The sequence below is a fragment of the Protopterus annectens genome, chromosome 7.part1 (genome assembly GCF_019279795.1).
Source record: "Protopterus annectens isolate FY-2018-M chromosome 7.part1, PAN1.0, whole genome shotgun sequence".
NCBI classification, from domain to species: Eukaryota; Metazoa; Chordata; order Ceratodontiformes; family Protopteridae; genus Protopterus; species Protopterus annectens.
Window position 1 is genome coordinate 515710360 of NC_056740.1, and position 20037 is coordinate 515730396.

Genomic DNA, 20037 nt, shown 5'->3' on the forward strand with positions numbered 1-20037 from the left:
CTCCAAATTTATATTACTAGTCTCTTCTTGGTCATTGGTTTTATGAAAGCAGTGTCAGGGAGGCATACCTCTCAACCTCTTAGTGCAAGAAATCTAGAAAAAGCCTAAAATAATGGTGTCAATGGCCCAAAAATAGGAACATGTTTTAAATATTGCTGTTATAAAGTATACATTTAGAAAATTGCTAGAATAACTGGGAATGTATTAGTACACATTTTCTGAAGGAAATGAAGTCTGAAACACAAAATGTATGTCACTATTTAATGAGTTCAATCCTCACTAATTTGCCAGAAAACCACAAATGTTATGAGGTGAAAATGTGGACATTCTGCAAAATTCTGGACAGTTGAATGGTATGGTCAAGGGCCAGGGCTAAGTATTCGGCACATATTGCTTAATACTCCAAAGTCCACTTTGTTGTGTCAGTGAACTAAGGAGAAAAATCAGTCAAAACGGGGACCTCGCTGTATCCTGTATTCTTAACAGGCTTCTTAAGGTCTCCATTAGAGTGCCTTGAAATAATCACAATTATTGCAAATTTGCAGAATAACAAATTGTGCTGCCTAAAGTATTTTACTGTATGTCTGAGCCAGAGATTTGATGTAAGGCTTTGGAAACCTTTCTTCTGAGGAGAATCATAAAATGGGATTTGTATATTTATAATGCAGTATATAAATAATTATTGGATTTGGTATTTAGGATTATTACTGGGCTTTTATAAAATGTGTGCTACAATTGAAATGAAGCTAATTTTAGCTTAGACACTTCCATTATTGATGATTAGCATGAGAATTGGATATATACCTACCATGGCTTGTTTTTTGCAGTAACAAAAGAATTGTGCATGTGTGTCTAAATTCATAACTTAGTACTAGACCATCTGCTCTTGTGGGTCATTTTAAACACAGCAAATTTTGCATCTCAAAGGTAAGAATCAAACCCTGTACTTTGTGCATATGAGATAAACCCAGTATGACACATACTGTAAGAAGGAATTTAATCCAAATAACTATTTTTTTTTATTTTTATTTCATTTCTTTTGTTTATGTGCTTATAGTTTGCATTTATCTTTATTTGTTACACTTGTATAATTGTTATACTGTTGTTGGCATTTGGACTGTACCTGCAGCTTGTAGCTTGTGCTGAATTTATTTGTAACATCTGTGTTGTATCTTTAAATTGCTGAAGTTGTGTTGTGTCTGGTTATGCATCATATGACAGTTAAATGGTTAACTCTGAAAATTCATTAAACTTTCAGTAATACTTCCTGTTTGGATATGCTTTTCAGCACATTTGTCTATGTTTTTTTGAAAAGTTGTTGTGAAGGCATTTTTCCTATCCCTGTTCAAAAAAACATTTTTTTTGCTCTGTAGGCAGGGGAGGGGGGCACCAAATGAGGTTCTTGCCCTGGGTTCCAAATGACCTAGCTACTCCTCTGTTAAATACTCAGCTAAAAGAAATGTATTAATATTCAAATATTCAATTAGATCCAGGATCATTACTACCATTCTGTATAAACTTCCACACAAGATCTTTGTACTGTGTTAAAGTTTAAAAAAATTAATAAAAATATTGGAAGAAAAAAAAGATCTTTATACTGTAATAACTCAAACCATGCCATGGGTTATGCTTCCATACTGGCCTAATACCAGTTTTGAATCTCTCTTCTACCTGCATGTAACTTCCACACATTTATTTGACTTACAGTCTTCATAAGTGAAAGTGCAAGCATTTTTATCTGTCTTCCTTTTGTGCTTTGTGTAAAGCACTGCTTCATTGGTTTTCCTACTGCAGCATTAATATTTTATGATAAGCTTTTGTTTGAATGACCCTTCCTTTAATCAAGCTTGCTAGCCACAGTTAGATATGTCCCTACGTACACAGCTCAATCTAAGAATAACATCTGTTTCTCTCTCTCACATCTGTGCTCCTTGCTAACCTCCATCTATCAATATGTTATATCCTGTCTTTACTGAAATAGGCAATGGGAAGCTAAAAGTAATAACTTTGTAACTTGAGAGAACAGGTGCATGTCAACAGCAGGCACAGGGAAATTGCATCATCTGGACTGCAGGGTAAAGATGTGGTCCATGAAGCTGGTCCATCTTTGATTCAGTAATATTACATTAGTGACACAGAGGAATGAGGAACATTCATCACCTGAAACAGTTGCATTTAATAAATGCATAAATTAAATATCTCTCTTATCTGTGTCTCCCTCTCTTGTCCTCTCAGTGCAACTCACATATATATATATATATATATATATATATATATATATATATATATATATATATATATATGGATCTATGTCAAAATAACTAATTAACGTAATAACGTAATGTTGAGTTGTAAAACGGCGAGATGGAAACTATGAAAGTTTATATTCACAGACATCCAGATTGCCGTACATTTTCCCCTGGTAAGTAAATATTCAGCCAACAAAACTTAAAAAAAAAAAACAAAGCAAATAAAACCCACTCAAGAGGGGGCTCACCCCCACCCCCAACTAAATATACCAACTCTGAGATCATACTAAAGTTCACCGCACTGGCCAGCTGACACCTTTCGCAGTGAAATCTTACAATGATCTGGATGTTGGTGAATGTAAACTTTCATCACTTCCCTAGCTGTTTTGCAATTCGCCATTTTGGCTTTTAGAAAAACTAAAGTAGATCCATATACATATATATATATATATATATATATATATATATATATATATATATAAATATATATATAGGGATTCACTTCACAAGCTCAGAGTTTCAAAACTTCAAACTGCAAATGGTGGAGACCATAAGAATTAAGTTTTGAAAAACTTCAAACGTTTTGAATGGAGATCGCCATACAGTACAGAGTGGGAAATTTACCATTTTCCTTACTGTAGTACGCTCTCGGAATTGGTATATTTATTTAGCAGGGGATGTGGTGGGTGCAGGGGGGGCTTGCCTCCCTGCAAAAACGTAAAAAAAAATTTTGTTTTCATTTTTTTTTTATTCCAAAGTTTCAAAACGTCGATCTTATCTTCTCGACCATTTGCAGTTCGAAGTTTTGAAACTTCGAGCTTGTGAAGTAGATCCATATACAGATATAGACTTATATATATATATATATATATATATATATATATATATATGTATATAAACACATCCAAACGTCACTGGGCCTATTACTGACAGAAAATAATTGAAAAAATAACTTTGAAAATGCAATGCACATGATCTGAGACATAGCCTCAGAGTATGTGACTTTAATACAATCTCATAATTTACCAATATAAAATAGTTTATACTGTCAACATATTTAGGATTGCTATCCACATATTAAGAAATTATGCTTTCTTCTTTGCTCTAGTATGCATATATGAATTATCAGTCTGAATGTGCCAACATTGTTTATATCCTCCATATTTAAATGTCATAGATTTGGTAGTGTAAGTTTTTTTTTTTGCCATTGGTGTTGTGTTTTATTATTTCTTGGGATTCGCCTGTAAGTGCTGTTCTCTACACGCAGTATTCTTTAATTATTTGTAATATTATTTTCAAATTTTTGGATATCACCAGAGACTGTAAGCATACATGACCCACAGTTTAACAGAATAATTATGTTGCTGGTGGCTGTCATATCCTGATCTAAAGGTAGCATTATATTTAGTTGGCCTGCAATATTCCTTTATCTGTTTTATTTAAAAAAGCCTTTTAGAATTGTATCTCCCCTTTTCTGAACATTATACTATAGGACTCTTTTTTTCCTTACAAAGATGACTCTACAAATGTATGTTAAGACATTGTAATAAATTTGTAATATAACTCCTTAAGAGATTACAACATCACATGAAAATTTGTGTGAGAGAAACAGATAATGGAGGAAGTATTATGGTAGTATATAAAGCATATTCTGTAGACAAAATGAAGGAACAGCTAAGAAATAATGATAGTTAATTGTATTATACCAAGGAATATAGTGAATTAAATGCAATGTTGAATCGCTACTCATTTACATGATTTATTTATGAAATAATGTGTATATCACATGCCTTGGTAAACACTTTTATGCTCTGCATCCAGAAACACCTGTCATTTTTGGTAAAATGGCAAAACAAAAGCATATAAATCTATAGAGAATCACTCTGTAAAGGAAAAAGTAACCAGTAATGATGGGCATATGGAGTTCATAGTGATATATGTATTTTATTTATATCTGTTTACCATGGTAGTGAAGTGAAAGCTCAGTAGTATGTGAAATAGAGATAGATGAAACAAGTATGGGTCCTTTCATTTTATGAAAGTAACTTTAATGATTCACAAGATTCATAGAAGTTTAAAGGCTGTTTTAGTCTAATGTCCATGTATACCTAGCCAATACACTCCCAAAGATTTCCCTTTTTTCTCAGGTAAGCAGAGGTCAGTTAGTGTGGGGTAAATCTCAAATACTCATTTAGTCATCCAGCTTTTAGTCTGAAGGAGGATATTATAGGTTCATGGGTTCATAGGTAGGTACTAGACTACTGGCCCAAGGGCCTAAGTAAGCCTAGCCAACAAGGTTCCCTGGCTTACGCCACTCAAGAAAGTTAATTTCCTGTGCCCCTGTCGAGCAGAGTCACAGAAGTGTATTTCCTATTTCTCATCCACTCATCAAGATTTTTCTTGAAGAGTGCTAATGAGGAACTTTGCTTGACATAGATGGGTAGCTTGTTCCAGAGTATAGTAAGTCTCTGGGACAGGAATCTATCCCTCCAGCATGCCCTGTTTATTGTGGTGACAAGGTTTAGGTTCGTGGATCGTGTAGCTTGGAGGGATTGGGATTTCTTTAGGTGTAGTATGTTCAACAGCTATGGGTTTAACATAGCTTTATATGTTAGGCAGAGATCTCCTCGGAGTAGGTGATATGCAACAGAGTAAAGCTGGAGTTTTTTCAGGCAGTCAGTGTAGGACATCTGTTTGAGGCCAATAATCCTCTTTATGAGATACTTCTGGGGCCTTTTCAGCTGCTGCAGATGTCTAGTGAGGTACATTCCAAAAGGGGCATTGTACTCTATAATGGGTCTAATGAGTGCTGAGTAGAGGGGTACAATGACCTCTTTTTTCCTGGATGAGAACTCTTTTGTGATGAGGTGTGCCACATAGAAGGATTTCCTGACTACTGTGGTGATGTGATTATCAGAAGATAGACGACTGTCCACCTGGGTCCCAAGGTCTCTTATCACACATTTGGCGTTAAGTAGACTGCTGTTTATGTGGTAGTTCATGGGTACAGAGTTTTTACCAAAGGGGATGACAATGCACTTTTTGGCATTGAGCTTGAGGCCATGCTTCTGACACCAGGCATCTGTTTCAGTGAGGCTCTTCTGTAGGATGTCCACATCATTTGGGGACTCGACTATGACTCCTAGTTTGCAGTCATCTGTGAACTTCTGTAGCCAGAGGCCTTCTGTGTCAGCATGTGCTTCAGAGAAGTAGATACCAAACAGGAGATGTCCCAGTACTGAACCCTGTGGTACTCTACTTGTCACTGGTTTGAAGTCAGATTTTGGAGTCTGCAACTTTTACAGTGTGGGTTCTGTCAGTGAGCCAGTTGGCAACCCATCTCGTGACGTAGAGATTTATACCTAGTTTAGTGAGTTTAGCAATAGTTCCAGAATGGGGGATGGTGTCGAAAGCCTTGGCAAGGTCAAGATAGGCTGTGTGAGCCACCTTACCCTCGTCTACAACTTTGGTGACTGCCTCAAAGAAGTCGATCAGGTTCAGAAGGCATGATCTGCCTTTCACAAACCCGAACTGGGTGAGGTCCAGAGTTTGGAGGTTACCAATGTCTTTGTTAATGAGTTCCATGATGATATGTTCCATGGCCTTGCAGACCAGGCTCGTCAGGCTAATAGAGCGATAGTTCCCAGGATCAGTGGTGGCTCCCCCTTTGTGGAGTGGGATAACTGTTGCTGTGTGCCATTCAGTGTGCATAAAGCCTGATGTGAGACTATGATTGAACATGGTGCTTAGGTGGGGAGCCAGATCATTCTGATGTTTCTGTAAAACGCAGCCTGGGATGTTGTCTGGTCCCACGGATGCTATGTTTTTGGTTTTAGAGATTGCAACTTTTACCTGCATAGATGTGATTATAGGAAGTTTACTTTCTTTCTGTATTGATATGGGCCATTTAAGTGGCGAGAGGGGGCTAAAGTTAGCACTGAACTATCTGCCAGGATGTTGGCAATATCAGTTGGTTCTGTAATTTTCGTGCCGTTGTGCTGTAACTCAGAGCAGATCTGGGTATTGCCATTGAGGTTCTTGACATAGCTATAGAATGCTTTGTGGTTGCCCTTAGAATCAGTGGCGATTTTGTTTTTGTAGCTAGCTTTGGAGGATCTTATAAGGGATCTCAGGTTCTTACTGAGGCTGACCAGGGAGCTCTTCCACTCATTGGATTTTACACTCTTTTGCAACAGTTTCTTCCTTCTGTTGTAGAGTTTGTTTATGGCAGGGGACCACCAGATTGGTTTCCTTTTTTTGGAGGATAGTGTCTTGGTTCTGTTTGGGATAGCATGAACCATGCACTCGTGTAAGTGCTTATAGAGTGCATTTGTGTAGGATTCAGCAGTTCATAACTATATTGTCCATCTGCATGAGTGTCATGAAGTTCGCCACTTCTGTCTTAAGAAGCATGAAGTTGGCTTTGGAGAAATTTTTTTATCATGGTTTCCTTAATGGTGGGTTGGTGCGGGATGGGTATATCTAGGGTGATTAGCTTATGGTCAGATCTGACCAACGAGGAGATGACTTCAGGTGTGGAACACCGGTCACTCATGTTGGTAATGACTAGGTCTAGGATATTGTTGCTCCTGGTGGGGGTGTGGATAAGTTGATCCAGGCCATTGAAATTTATGAATTCCAGAAAGCGTTGAGCGAAGGAGTTGGTATATGAATAGTTTTCCCAGTTAATGGTGGGGTAGTTGAAATTGCCCATTATTAGGATGTTTGGTTGAACCCTAATATTTTCCAGTATATCAAGAAAAGAGGAGTGGGAATACTGGGGCATGGTGGGGGATCTGAAGCAAGCTACAATCTGGATTGCAGTTTTGCCCAGAGTTAGTTGCACTTGGATAACCTTGGATGCATTATGCTGCGCAACTAGCCTGGAGGTGTGGATATCCTTAATGAATATGGACACACCTCTGCCTTTGGTATTCTGTGCCAGGTTATATGGCCAAAAAGTGTGGTATGAGTTATAGCCTGGTAATGCAGGTGTGCTCTCTAGAGCCTTGAACCAGGTCTCAGTCACTGCACAGATATCGATGTTCTCCATTTTAAGGAGTGCCTCGAGTGAGTGCATTTTGAGATTTAGACTTCTAGCATTGAGTAGCATTACCCTCAATTTTTTCTTGCCTGTTCCTGTTACAGTGGTGAATTTGTCATTTGAACCTTACCTAAAAAAAGGCACTATTGGGGTGGCAAGTACCTTAGCCAGTATCCAGAATCCCAGGGGCGACAGGTGCATGCCATCTCTGACAAAGTATTGTGGTTTGTCGATCATGTCATCCCAGACAGACAGATACTGGGTCCCCTTAGAATGACACCAGTAGCTTAGCCAATTGTTGAAGTCAATCATTTTGTCCTTGTACTGTGGTATCATTCTGGGCGATGGCAGGATGCTACTCAGGACTAGGGTCATAACTGCCTGGGCTACAAGTTTGGAGAGCAATTCCATGTCTCTTTTCATGTAGTCCAGGGAGTCATGTCTCAGGTCGTTCACACCAACATGGACAATGACAGAGTCATATTTGTACTTGTTGTGGAGGGACCTGAGTGTGTGGGTTATGTGATGAATCCTGGTACCCAACAGGCAGCTGACAGTAACCTTCTCCTTCTTTAGCCTGTTGAGTGAGATATCAGTGTGCCTGACTATAGAGCCATCTATGACTAGTGTGTTGGGTAAGTTGGTTTGCCTTATGGGCTGTGGTTTATTGGCACACTGAGTCTGTGAGCTATGTGTTATTTGGGTTGTGTTGGGGGTGGAGGTTGCTTGTGTTTCTGCTTTGGAGGTCTCTGTTGCTTGAGCAGATTATTATTGAGAGCCTCTGTGAATGTTTTGTGTTTCTATGTGTGGATTTTGGTTGTGTACGTTTAGTGGGACTATGTGATGAGTGTGGTGTGTTGCAAGTGTTTATCTTCTCCTCTTGACTGTCAAGTTCAGTCTTGGTTGGAGAGAGTTTACCTCCAGTTTGGCTAGATAAGTGCATCTCTCACAGGTTGTGGTGTTGGGTGGTAGGAGGAGAGGGTTGTCTGTGTACATGAGGCAATTGCTACATTGCCTCAAGATGCCCAGATTCATCAGATAGACAGGAGAAAACACTGGGAGCTGACCCTTGGACATGCCTGAATAAAAAAATATTTTCCTCTAGACAAGTGAGGAGAGCGAGAACAAGAGCTGTTTTTCTCTAAGCAAGTGAGGAACGCAAGTACAAAAACTGTTTTCCTCTAGTTAAATAGGAAGGTTGAATGCTGTAGTAATTTATAGCTTATTTAGTGCTAACAACAAGTTCTGAACAAGTGCTGAGCATGCATAAGCAAATTCAACTGCTAAAACTAAGAATCTGTCTGTACCTGGATCTTGTGGTAGATAGGCTACCTAGTGCTTACCACTTCCACTGATAAGCTAGAATGTTTCCCTCCAAAGCAGAAAGGCTTGGGGAGCTCAGAAGCTTACAAACAGTCCTGGATACAGAAAATCTGTATCTGGACTAGACTAGTTACAGGAAAGGTGGGAAACGAGCACAAATGTGGGCTTTTAAACCAGAAGGTTGAAAGAGATGGAAAAACTGCCCAAAAGGCCAATAAACTACAATTTCTGGGCCAGAAACCACTCTTGTGGTAGATAGGCTACCTAGTGCTTACCACTCCCACTGATAAGCTAGAAGGCTTCCCTCCAACACAGAAAGGCTTGGGGGGCTCAGTAGCTTGCAAAGAGTCCTGGATACAACAAATCTGTATCTGGACTAGACTAGTTACAAGAAAGGTGGGAAACAAGAGCAAACATGGGCTTTTAAACCAGAAAGTTCAAAGAGATGGAAAAACTGCCCAAACGGCCAATAAACTACAAATTGTGGGCCAGAAACCACACTTGTGGTAGATAGGCTACCTAGTGCTTACCACTCCCACTGATAAGCTAGAATGCTTCCCTCCTACACAGAAAGGCTTTGAGGGCTCAGAAGCTTGCAAACAGTCCTGGTTACAGCAAATCTGTATCTGGACTAGACTAGTTACAGGAAAGTCAGGAAACAGGCTTAGAAATGTATTTATTTTTTAGAAAGTGGAAAGGGAGAAAGGAGAAACAGAAGATAATTCAAAATTAAGGACCTAAGTGGCTTGAACATGAACTACAAAATGAACTGGCACCTCACCTAAGTGTCATGTTTAATCATAGCCTCACCTCAGGCTTCATGCCCACTGAGTGCCGCATAGCTACAGTTATCCCACTCCAAAAGGGGGGATCCACCTTGGATCCTGGAAACTACAGCCTTATCAGTCTGATGAGCCTGATCTGCAAGGCCATGGAACATATTATCATGGAACTTATAAACAAAGACATTGTCTGCCTTCAAACACTGGACCCCATGCAGTTTGGGTTTGTGAAGGGCTGATCTTGTCTCCTGAACCTGATTGACTTGTTTGAATCAGTCTCCAGAGCCATGGACAAGGGTAAGGTAGTCCACACAGCCTATCTGGACCTTGCCAAGGCCTTCAACACCAACCCCCATTCTGGAATCATAGATAAACTTATTAAGCTGGGCAATAATCCCTACGTCACTCGATGGATTGCCAACTGACTTACTGACAGAACCCACACTGTAAAAGTAGCTGACTCCAAATCCAGCTCCAGACAAGTGATAAGTGGAGTACCTCAGGGTTCAGTCCTGGGACTGCTCTTGTTTGGCATCTACTTCTCTGAAGTACAGGCCAACACTAAGGGACTCTGGCTAACAAAATTTGTAGATGACTGCAAACTGGGATCCATTATTGAATCCCCAAATTATGTGGATATTCTACAAAAGGGTCTTACAGAAACAGATGCTTGGTGCCAGAGCCATGGCCTCAAACTCAATTCCAAGAAATGTATAGTTATCCCCTTTGGGAAAAAACATGTACCCGTGAATTACCACATAGGTGACAGTACACTAAACACCAAAAGTGTGATAAGAGACTTAGGGATACAGGTGGACAGTGGTCTCACCTTCGATAACAAAATCACCACAATAGTCAGGAAATCCTTCTATGTGGCACACTTCATCACTAAGGGCTTTTCATTCAGAAAAAAAGAGGTCATTGTCCCACTGTATTCATCCCTCATTAGACCCATTATAGAATTATATGCCCCGTTTGGTATGTACCTCTCAAGACATCTGCAACAACTGGAAAGGCCAGAGAAATACCTCACTAAAAGAATCACAGGCCTAAAGCAGATGCCCTATGCTGACCATCTAAAAAAACTCCACCTATACTCTGTCGCATAACGTCTACTCAGAGGTGATATCTGCTTAACATATAAGGCTACATCAAACCCAGATCTGTTGGACATGCTACACTTAAAGAAATCCCAATCCTTCAGAGACACATGCTCCAGGGATCTAAACCTTGTCATCACAAAGAACAAAACATGCTGGAGGGATAGGTTCCTGACTCAGAGACTCCCCAGACTCTGGAATAGACTGCCCATACATGTCAAGCAGAGTGCCTCTTTGGCCATCTTCAAAAGGAACCTTGATTATTGGATGGGAAATAGGAAATTCACCCCGGGGATCATGTCAGTCGCCCTGCTAGACATGGGTCCACGGAAGTAAATACTGTGTGAAGAAATAGCCAAGGAATCATTATGGCTAGGCTTGTATAGGCCCTGGGGCTGATAGCTTAGTACCTACCTATGAATCTATGAACCTCTCTGTATTAGAATCCAAAAACCAAAGCGAGCAGGAAATACGTGGAAAAAACAATTTAATGTTGTAAGCGCTTTCGGAAATAGACTGTGCTTTTCCTTCTTCAGACCTAGAACACTCACATTCAAATGCTTATAAAGGAAACATCAAATGTCAATTAATTAATTAATTAAGATAAAAAATCAAATTTTAAAGTAAAAGACTCTATTGTTTAAACTTTTCCAAAAAGTTGCAGCCAAGACCAGTAGTATACAATCAAGCTGGACAACCCTTGGATATCAGGAATCCATACCAACCTACATTCATACATTTTAAATACAAATCTAAAATACCAGTTAATTAATTTTTAGCAAGTATTTATACAAGGCTAAAATAAATGTTTTAAAAACAAAGGTGAATATATGTATTAAATACAAAAGGAAGCTCCCAAAAAAAAACAAATTCCATTTTCTAACTTCATCTTTTTAAAGACAAAAGCCTTAAGAAACATTTGATCGAAACTGTTTCATTCAGACCTGGGGGCAAATATGCTGCAGTGGAAATTTGCCATCTTAGTTCTTCAATTTCTAGGTTAATTTGCCAAGGGCCACCTCTCACATCTGTACTTATATGTTTTAAAACTGAAAACTTAAAGGAGTGGTCCGGAAAATCAACTATGTGCCTAGCCAATGCATTAGTTGTATCCTTCTTGCTAATAGCATACATATGTTCATAAATGCGTTGCCTTAGCTTTCTCTCGGTCTTACCGATATAGAAAGCTTTACAACCTTGGCAGCTAGCACAATACACCACTCCCTTAGTGTCACATGAAAATTTGCCCTTGGTTTTATATGGCCTGTCCCTGATATTAAATTGGTAGTTCGTGTTTAAATGTTTACATTGTTGGCACCTTCCACACTTAAACATACCCTTGTTTTTATTAAGGGGTGGATTGGTGGAATATTGCAACAACATTTTTAAATTTTGCCCTCGTCTAAAGGTAATTTTTGGTTTATTACCAAGGACTTTGTGTAGAGATAGATCTTCTGTAATGAGGGTCCAGTTCTTATATAAAGTTTCCCTAATAAAAGAGTGATCCAAATTGTATGTAAATAAAAAACTTGTAGAGTGGCAGTTGATATTACTAGGTAAAAAATCATTTACCTCCCCAAACAGGAATATCACACTCTTCCAAACTCCCAATTATTCCTAGTAAAGGCTTAAAGCAGCCAGTCTGCCGTTTAGTAATAACCTCTATAGAAATATTAGAGACTAAACTCAACGGGTAACCCCTCCTAAGAAACATTCTTTCAAGCAGGCCACATTCTTCCATGAAATCAGCCTCATCTGAAATCATTCTGGCTGCCCTCACCATTTGCCCCTTAACCACTGCTCTCTTTTGGTGGTAGGGGTGACAACTGGAAAAGTGGAGGAAGGAGTTGGAATACGTGGGCTTCCTATAAATTGTACTTTTAAATCTATTTCTAACCACATCTTTGTGAATGCTAATGTCAAGAAAATTGATGGTTTCATTTTCTAAATTAAATGTAAACTCCAAAAGTTAGTTGAGGCTGTGATTAATTCAATGAAGTCTTGCACTGTTTCACTGGGGCCTTTCCATAAAATAAACATGTCATCTTGGTATCTTGTGTACCAAGCTACATTGTTCTTAAACATAGTGGTTTGGAAAAGAATGGTAGTCTCCCAATGTGCCATTATACAATTGGCAAAACTACCACCACAGGGAGATCCCATGGCTACCCCTGATTTTTGGAGGAAAAAATCCCCCTCAAGCCACATAAAATTATTACACAAAACTAACTCTAACAGAGTAGTTACAACATAAATGATATTATTGTCAATTTTCCTTACATGCAAAAATTCTCTAATCCATTCTATCCCCAATTCTTGGGGAATCACAGTATACAAGTCCTTTACATCAACTGTCAATAGTTTATAATCCTGTTTAAAAGGAATACTCCTGAGTTCCGTTAAAAAACTCCAAGAGTCTTTACATATTTGTTGCTCATTCTCTACTAAAGGCCTTAGAATGCTATCCACATACTTGGCACATCCATAAGTAATAGACCCACGTCCGTCAACAATAGGTCTAAAAGGGGGGTCAATAAGCCGCTTGTGAATCTTAGGGATGCCAAATAGAGATGCCATTCTAGGGGCTGGCATTATTAAAAAGTTAAGCAAATCTAAATCAATTACCTTTTCAATAAAAAGCTCATCTAATGTGGCCCTAATCTTACTATATGCCACATTAACCTCATTAAGACAGACTTGTTGATAAATCGAGTTTTTGAGGTATTCAGTCATACAAGACATATAGGTGCTATGATTCATACAAACAAGACCACCTCCTTTATCTGGCTTCATCATTCTGATTTTACAGTCATTCAACAATCTAATAAAGTCACGTTCTTTTTGACTGATGTTATAAAAGCCTTTCTTGGCTTTTAGACCAGTATCAAAAAAAGACCTAAAATCCAGCTCACACATTTTCTCAAATGCCATAATGTTAGGGTGGAGAGGTGGATTAAAAATGCTATAAACTCGTAATAAACTAGCAAAGGAGGAAGATGGACCCATAGTAGCATTTAAATTAATTTTCCGTACAAAAAGTTTGAGGTCCACTATAGTGTTAACCAAATTCATCCCAGAATCAGGAACAAAGGATAAGCCTAGTGCAAAGAAATCAATAATATCCTGAGGGAAAGTTAAATCTGAATAATTGTAAATATAAAAGTCACCAGCAGAGTTGGATAAAATTTGAGGATCTAAAATCCCATTTCCAACTACCTCCTGCGCTGGTTCCTTCGTTTCCGCGTGTATCCTTGCTGGTTGGGCAGTCTCGAGTTGTTCTGACCATTGGCCTGGTGTAAATGAAAACCCTGTTGTGAACCCGTTGTGGATTGGTTATTGTGGTTACTGTTACAGGTAATATTGTTATTCTTATTACCAACTGTCCGGGTATTAGTAGCAGGTTGATTGTTACCATTATTCCCATTGTTCCTAATCCTTTCACTTCTTCTTGGCAAGCTCTCTTCTCTATAGCTATCAAGTTCATGTTCACCAAGGTTACCCTGTGTTCCAAAGCAGAAAGGCTTGGGGAGCTCAGAAGCTTACAAACAGTACTGGATACAGAAAATCTGTATTTGGACTAGACTAGTTACAGGAAAGGTGGGAAATGAGCACAAATGTAGGCTTTTAAACCAGAAGGTTGAAAGAGATGGAAAAACTGCCCAAAAGGCCAATAAACTACAATTTCTGGGCCAGAAACCACTCTTGTGGTAGATAGGCTACCTAGTGATTACCACTCCCACTGATAAGCTAGAAGGCTTCCCTCCAACACAGAAAGGCTTGGGGGGCTCAGTAGCTTTTAAAGAGTCCTGGATACAACAAATCTGTATCTGGACTAGACTAGTTACAGGAAAGGTGGGAAACAAGAGCAAACATGGGCTTTTAAACCAGAAAGTTCAAAGAGATGGAAAAACTGCCCAAATGGCCAATAAACTACAATTTGTGGGCCAGAAACCACTCTTGTGGTAGATAGGCTACCTAGTGCTTACCACTCCCACTGATAAGCTAGAATGCTTCCCTCCTACACAGAAAGGCTTTGAGGGCTCAGAAGCTTGCAAACAGTCCTGGTTACAGCAAATCTGTATCTGGACTAGACTAGTTACAGGAAACTCAGGAAACATGCTTAGAAATTTATTTATTTATTTATTTATTTTTTAGAAAGTGGAAAAGGAGAAAGAAGAAACAGAAGATAATTCAAAATTAAGGACCTAAGTGGCTTGAACATGAACTACAAAATGAACTGGCACCTCACCTAAGTGTCATGTTTAATCATAGCCTCACCTCAGGCTTCATGCCCACTGAGTGGCGCACAGCTACAGTTATCCCACTCCACAAGGGGAGATCCACCTTGGATCCCGGAAACTACAGCCTCATCAGTCTGATGAGCCTGATCTGCAAGGCCATGGAACATATTATCATGGAACTTATAAACAAAGACATTGTCTACCTTCAAACACTGGACCCCATACAGTTTGGGTTTGTGAAGGGCTGATCTTGTCTCCTGAACCTGATTGACTTGTTTGAATCAGTCTCCAGAGCCATGGACAAGGGTAAAGTAGTCCACAGAGCCTATCTGGACCTTGCCAAGGCCTTCGACACCAACCCCCATTCTAGAATCATAGATAAACTTATTAAGCTGGGCAATAATCCCTACTTCACTCGATGGATTGCCAACTGACTTACTGACAGAACCCACACTGTAAAAGTAGCTGACTCCAAATCCAGCTCCAGACAAGTGATAAGTGGAGTACCTCAGGGTTCTGTCCTGGGACCGCTCTTGTTTGGCATCTACTTCTCTGAAGTACAGGCCAACAGTAAGGGACTCTGGCTAACAAAATTTGTAGATGACTGCAAACTGGGATCCATTATTGAATCCCCAAATTATGTGGATATTCTACAAAAGGGTCTTACAGAAACAGATGCTTGGTGCCAGAGCCATGGCCTCAAGCTCAAGTCCAAGAAATGTATAGTTATCCCCTTTGGGAAAAAACATGTACCCGTGAATTACCACATAGGTGGCAGTACACTAAACACCAAAAGTGTGATAAGAGACTTAGGGATACAGGTGGACAGTGGTCTCACCTTCGATAACAAAATCACCACAACAGTCAGGAAATCCTTCTATGTGGCACACTTCATCACTAAGGGCTTTTCATCCAGAAAAAAAGAGGTCATTGTCCCACTGTATTCATCCCTCATTAGACCCATTATAGAATTATATGTCCCATTTGGTATGTACCTCTCAAGACATCTGCAACAACTGGAAAGGCCAGAGAAATACCTCACTAAAAGAATCACAGGCCTAAAGCAGATGCCCTATGCTGACCGTCTAAAAAAACTCCACCTATACTCTGTCGCATAACGTCTACTCAGAGGTGATATCTGCTTAACATATAAGGCTACATCAAACCCAGATCTGTTGGACATGCTACACTTAAAGAAATCCCAATCCTTCAGAGACACATGCTCCAGGGATCTAAACCTTGTCATCACAAAGAACAAAACATGCTGGAGGGATAGGTTCCTGACCCAGAGACTCCTCAGACTCTGGAATAGACTGCCCATACATGTCAAGCAGAGTGCCTCTTTGGCCATCTTCAAAAGGAACCTTGATTATTGGATGGGAAATAGGAAATTCACCCCGGGATCATGTCAGTCGCCCTGCTAGACAGGGGTCCAGGGAAGTAAATACTGTGTGAAGAAATAGCCAAGGAATCATTATGGCTAGGCTTGTATAGACCCTGGGGCTGATAGCTTAGTACCTACCTATGAATCTATGAACCTCTCTGTATTAGGTAGAATGAGCTAGTGACACTAGACTGGAATAGATGGGATAGAGCTGATCAGATGGAACTGGTAGGAGTGTCTGAAGTCAAAATATGATCTCACTGTACTTGGTTGAGTGAGCAAATGAGATAGACCCAGGAGGAGTATTCAAATACAAATTTACAGGAGAGGCAAGCAATTCCAAAGCCACCAAGATTAATTCCAGAACAAGAACAGGGAGGGCAGGTGGAAAACTAACTGCAGAGACAGAGAGAGATCACAGAAAAATAAAATGCAGTACAATCTTTAACACTGTAAGTTTGTACTTAACTCAGCTAGTAATGCAGTTGATTGTAGGTATGTAGCAGAAGGCACACAACTCAGATATTGAGCAGAATATTGAATCATACTGCTTAACCTGCTGAGGACATTTATTCCAGAGAAAGGAAAGATGCTGAGTGATGAATCTATTTCATCACATTTTGATTATTCTGCTGAAGAAGATTTGGGTCTGTGGTTCTAGTTAGCTGTGCTGTTTGACATACTGAGATATAGGTGGTCAAGGGACACTGGATCTATTACTGGGTATAGGCAAAGCACAGATCACTCTCTCAGTAGTGTGTCAGACCCAAAATACAGGGATAGGTCCCCCTAGCTTGTCTTGGTACCTAAGATTCTATAGACCAAGAATCTATGAGTGAGGAAACTCTGTTTTTTTTTAGAGTAATCGAGGCACATCTCAGATAAAGCACTGTACTCTATAATGGGTGTCATCACTGGCGAATATAGTGGAACAAAAACACAGCTGCAGCTATATAAAAACTTGTGGCTATTAGTTGTACTATCTAGATGAATCTCCTGACTGCAGTTGTCACGTAATGATCAAAGGAGCAGGAGCTATCAACCCATGTGCCCATGTCTCTGACTACCATTTTGTTTAGTAAGGAAATACTGTTTATACTATATGCTGTTTGCAATTGCTGTTTTCTGACAGAATCAATACTGCATCTTTTACCATCCAATTTAAGCCTGTTGAACTTACACCACATATTAAGTAGGGAAAGTTCTTTCTGAAGGGTACAGACATATGAGGGGGGTGCCAGTTATACCCAGTTTGCAGTTATCTGCAGATTTATTAATGTGGATCCTGGTTATCAGTCTAGAGATCGGAAGAATAGATGCTGAGTAGGACACAATGCAGTTAAACCTCATGAGGGGCTCTACTGGTTACCTTGGCAATATCTGAAGAGTTGCCAGCCACACAAACTATGTGGATTCTACTTTCAGTCAGTAGGCTATCCACTTTACTTCAAAATGATGTATGTTTAAGACAGATAGTTTCCTTACAATTCTGGTATCAGGTATGATATCAAATGCTTTGGCCAGTCTGAGGTAAGTGAATGAACAACATGACCACTGACTTTTTCAAAGAAGTAAAAATGTAATAGGTACAATCTATGCTTGATGAAGCAAAATCATTTATCTATTGTTAATGAGATTCTTCATATAATAATTAATGATTAAAATTAGATCAAAGGAAAGCTCAAGCAGGTAAAGAAAAGACCAGTAAACCCAAACCAAGCAAAGAAACAAAAAACAGCTCAAGTCACCATGAATATTTTTTTTACTAAATAAATACCAATAAGCTTTTGCATTAAATGTTTCTTCAAGTTATGATAAATGATACTAATAAACAACATATATTAAATACTATATATTGAATACATTTAAAAAGTATTATTGCATGTTGTTTATTAATATCATTTATCTTAACTTGAAAAGACATTTAGTATGAAAGCTAGTTGGTATTAATTTGTTAAATAATTTTATTTGTGGTAACTTTATCTATTTTTTGTTCTTCTATTATAATTAATGATATCATTTAGGATACGTTCCATAGCTTTACAGATAAACTTTGTAAAGGTGATTTGGGTATAGCTTCTAGGGTCTCGAGTACAGCCACCCCTATGGAGGGGCACTGCTGCAGCAGTGTTCCAGGATTCTGGAGCATAAATTGTAGCTAAGTATTAAACAATTGATACAGATGAGAATGTCTGACACTGTTTATTAGGTTCCAAGGAATGTTGTCAGGTTACATTGATGAATTGCTTTTGATATTCGATAATTGATTAAGGGAGCTTAAGGCATTCTGGAAGGACTGGTGTTTGAACACAGGTTTCAGGGTAAAGTCTGTGATGAACTTATTTGCTAGTATATTTGCAGTCATTGGGCTAGAACGGTGACCTTATTAAAGAAAAGTTCAGGGAAACGTTGAATGCTGTTTCTTAGATTTGTAACACAGCTAAAGAAAAAAATGTAATTATTTTTCTAAAGCTAATCTCATTAATGGGCTGCTTTGTTGAAATTTATAGTGCTTTTCTGTTTCTTGGTGATATATTTTTATACTATGCTTGTTAAGGTGTTTTTTTTTTCTCTTGTTATGAAATATATTTGTGTTGGTTGAAAACCAGTGTTGTTTTTAAATTTCCTATTATATTTGGCTCTAGCTGGGAATGCTGGAGCTACACATTTGACTAAGTGAGCATAAAACCCCTTAGCGAAGTGGGCAGTTGGGTCTAGTGAGTCATGATGACATCATGGATACATTTAGATACTTTGTCATAGAACTGTAAATGGTTCACTCCTAAAGTCTGTAAATATGGAGACATTGGTAATGGCGGGTATGTTAGTTCTGAGAGTAGATATCATGACTTTATGGTTCAGCTTAACTAAGGAAAGACAGACTAGGGAAATGGAACAAATAGATGCAGCATTTATGTGGACTAGATAATGAATATGTTGGCTTCTACTGGGTTCACTAACAATTTGATCCAGATATATACATTTTCTTATAAAACACAGAACATTTTGGATAATGCGATTTGAATAAATGTGCATTTAATACTATTGGTTCTGAATTCCATTTATGAGAATTCCTAATGATGAAAGAAAATATCAGGCTTACCTTTACAGAAATTAATGATAATAATAATAATAACAACAATAATAATAATAATAATATATTCCAGACACATACATAGTTAGAAATTGTTTGTAATATTGTCTTTGTATAAAAGTTAGCTATATCTCCAGATGCAAGGCATAGCTATGCGAACAGTGACAGGCCCCAGCTATCCATATCAATTTTTTAAGAAAGTGAAAGAAAGTGAAAAAAAGAAACTACTTAGGATTTCGTCTTCAGGGAATGTATACACGTGTACTCTCACTTTATTAATGATGCCTTTATTTTGCAGAACACTGATTTTGAGTTAGTCACAGAGTTTTCAGATTATGTATATGCATTAACAAGTTTTTCAAAATTTACTTCAACACTGAAAAAAAAACACCACTATTTGAATATAATCATTAAGAAGAATGCTCATAACACCAAATCTTATACTCAGATATATACTAAGGGTCTTAATATATCTATATCTATCTATCTATCTTTTTTCTATCTTTTTTTCCTTAACGCTCTTTTTCTTTAGCTTGTAAATTATCTCTCCTTCCTCTTTGCCTCTATTCTCTTTTAGTATTCTTTTTGTTACTTACCCTCTTCTTCTTTCTTACTATGCCAGTTTATCTTGTCTCTGGTATGACTTAAACAGTCAAATGAATAAGCTTAGTAATCCTTTCTTGTTTGTATCTACATTCTTATCAATCCTGTTTGTGCTATAATTATAACCATATGTATTCTTGTACTCTGCATTGTTACCTAAACATGCTATAATGCTGATTCTTATTTCCATGTATTTTTAACCTGCTTTAGTTATTCT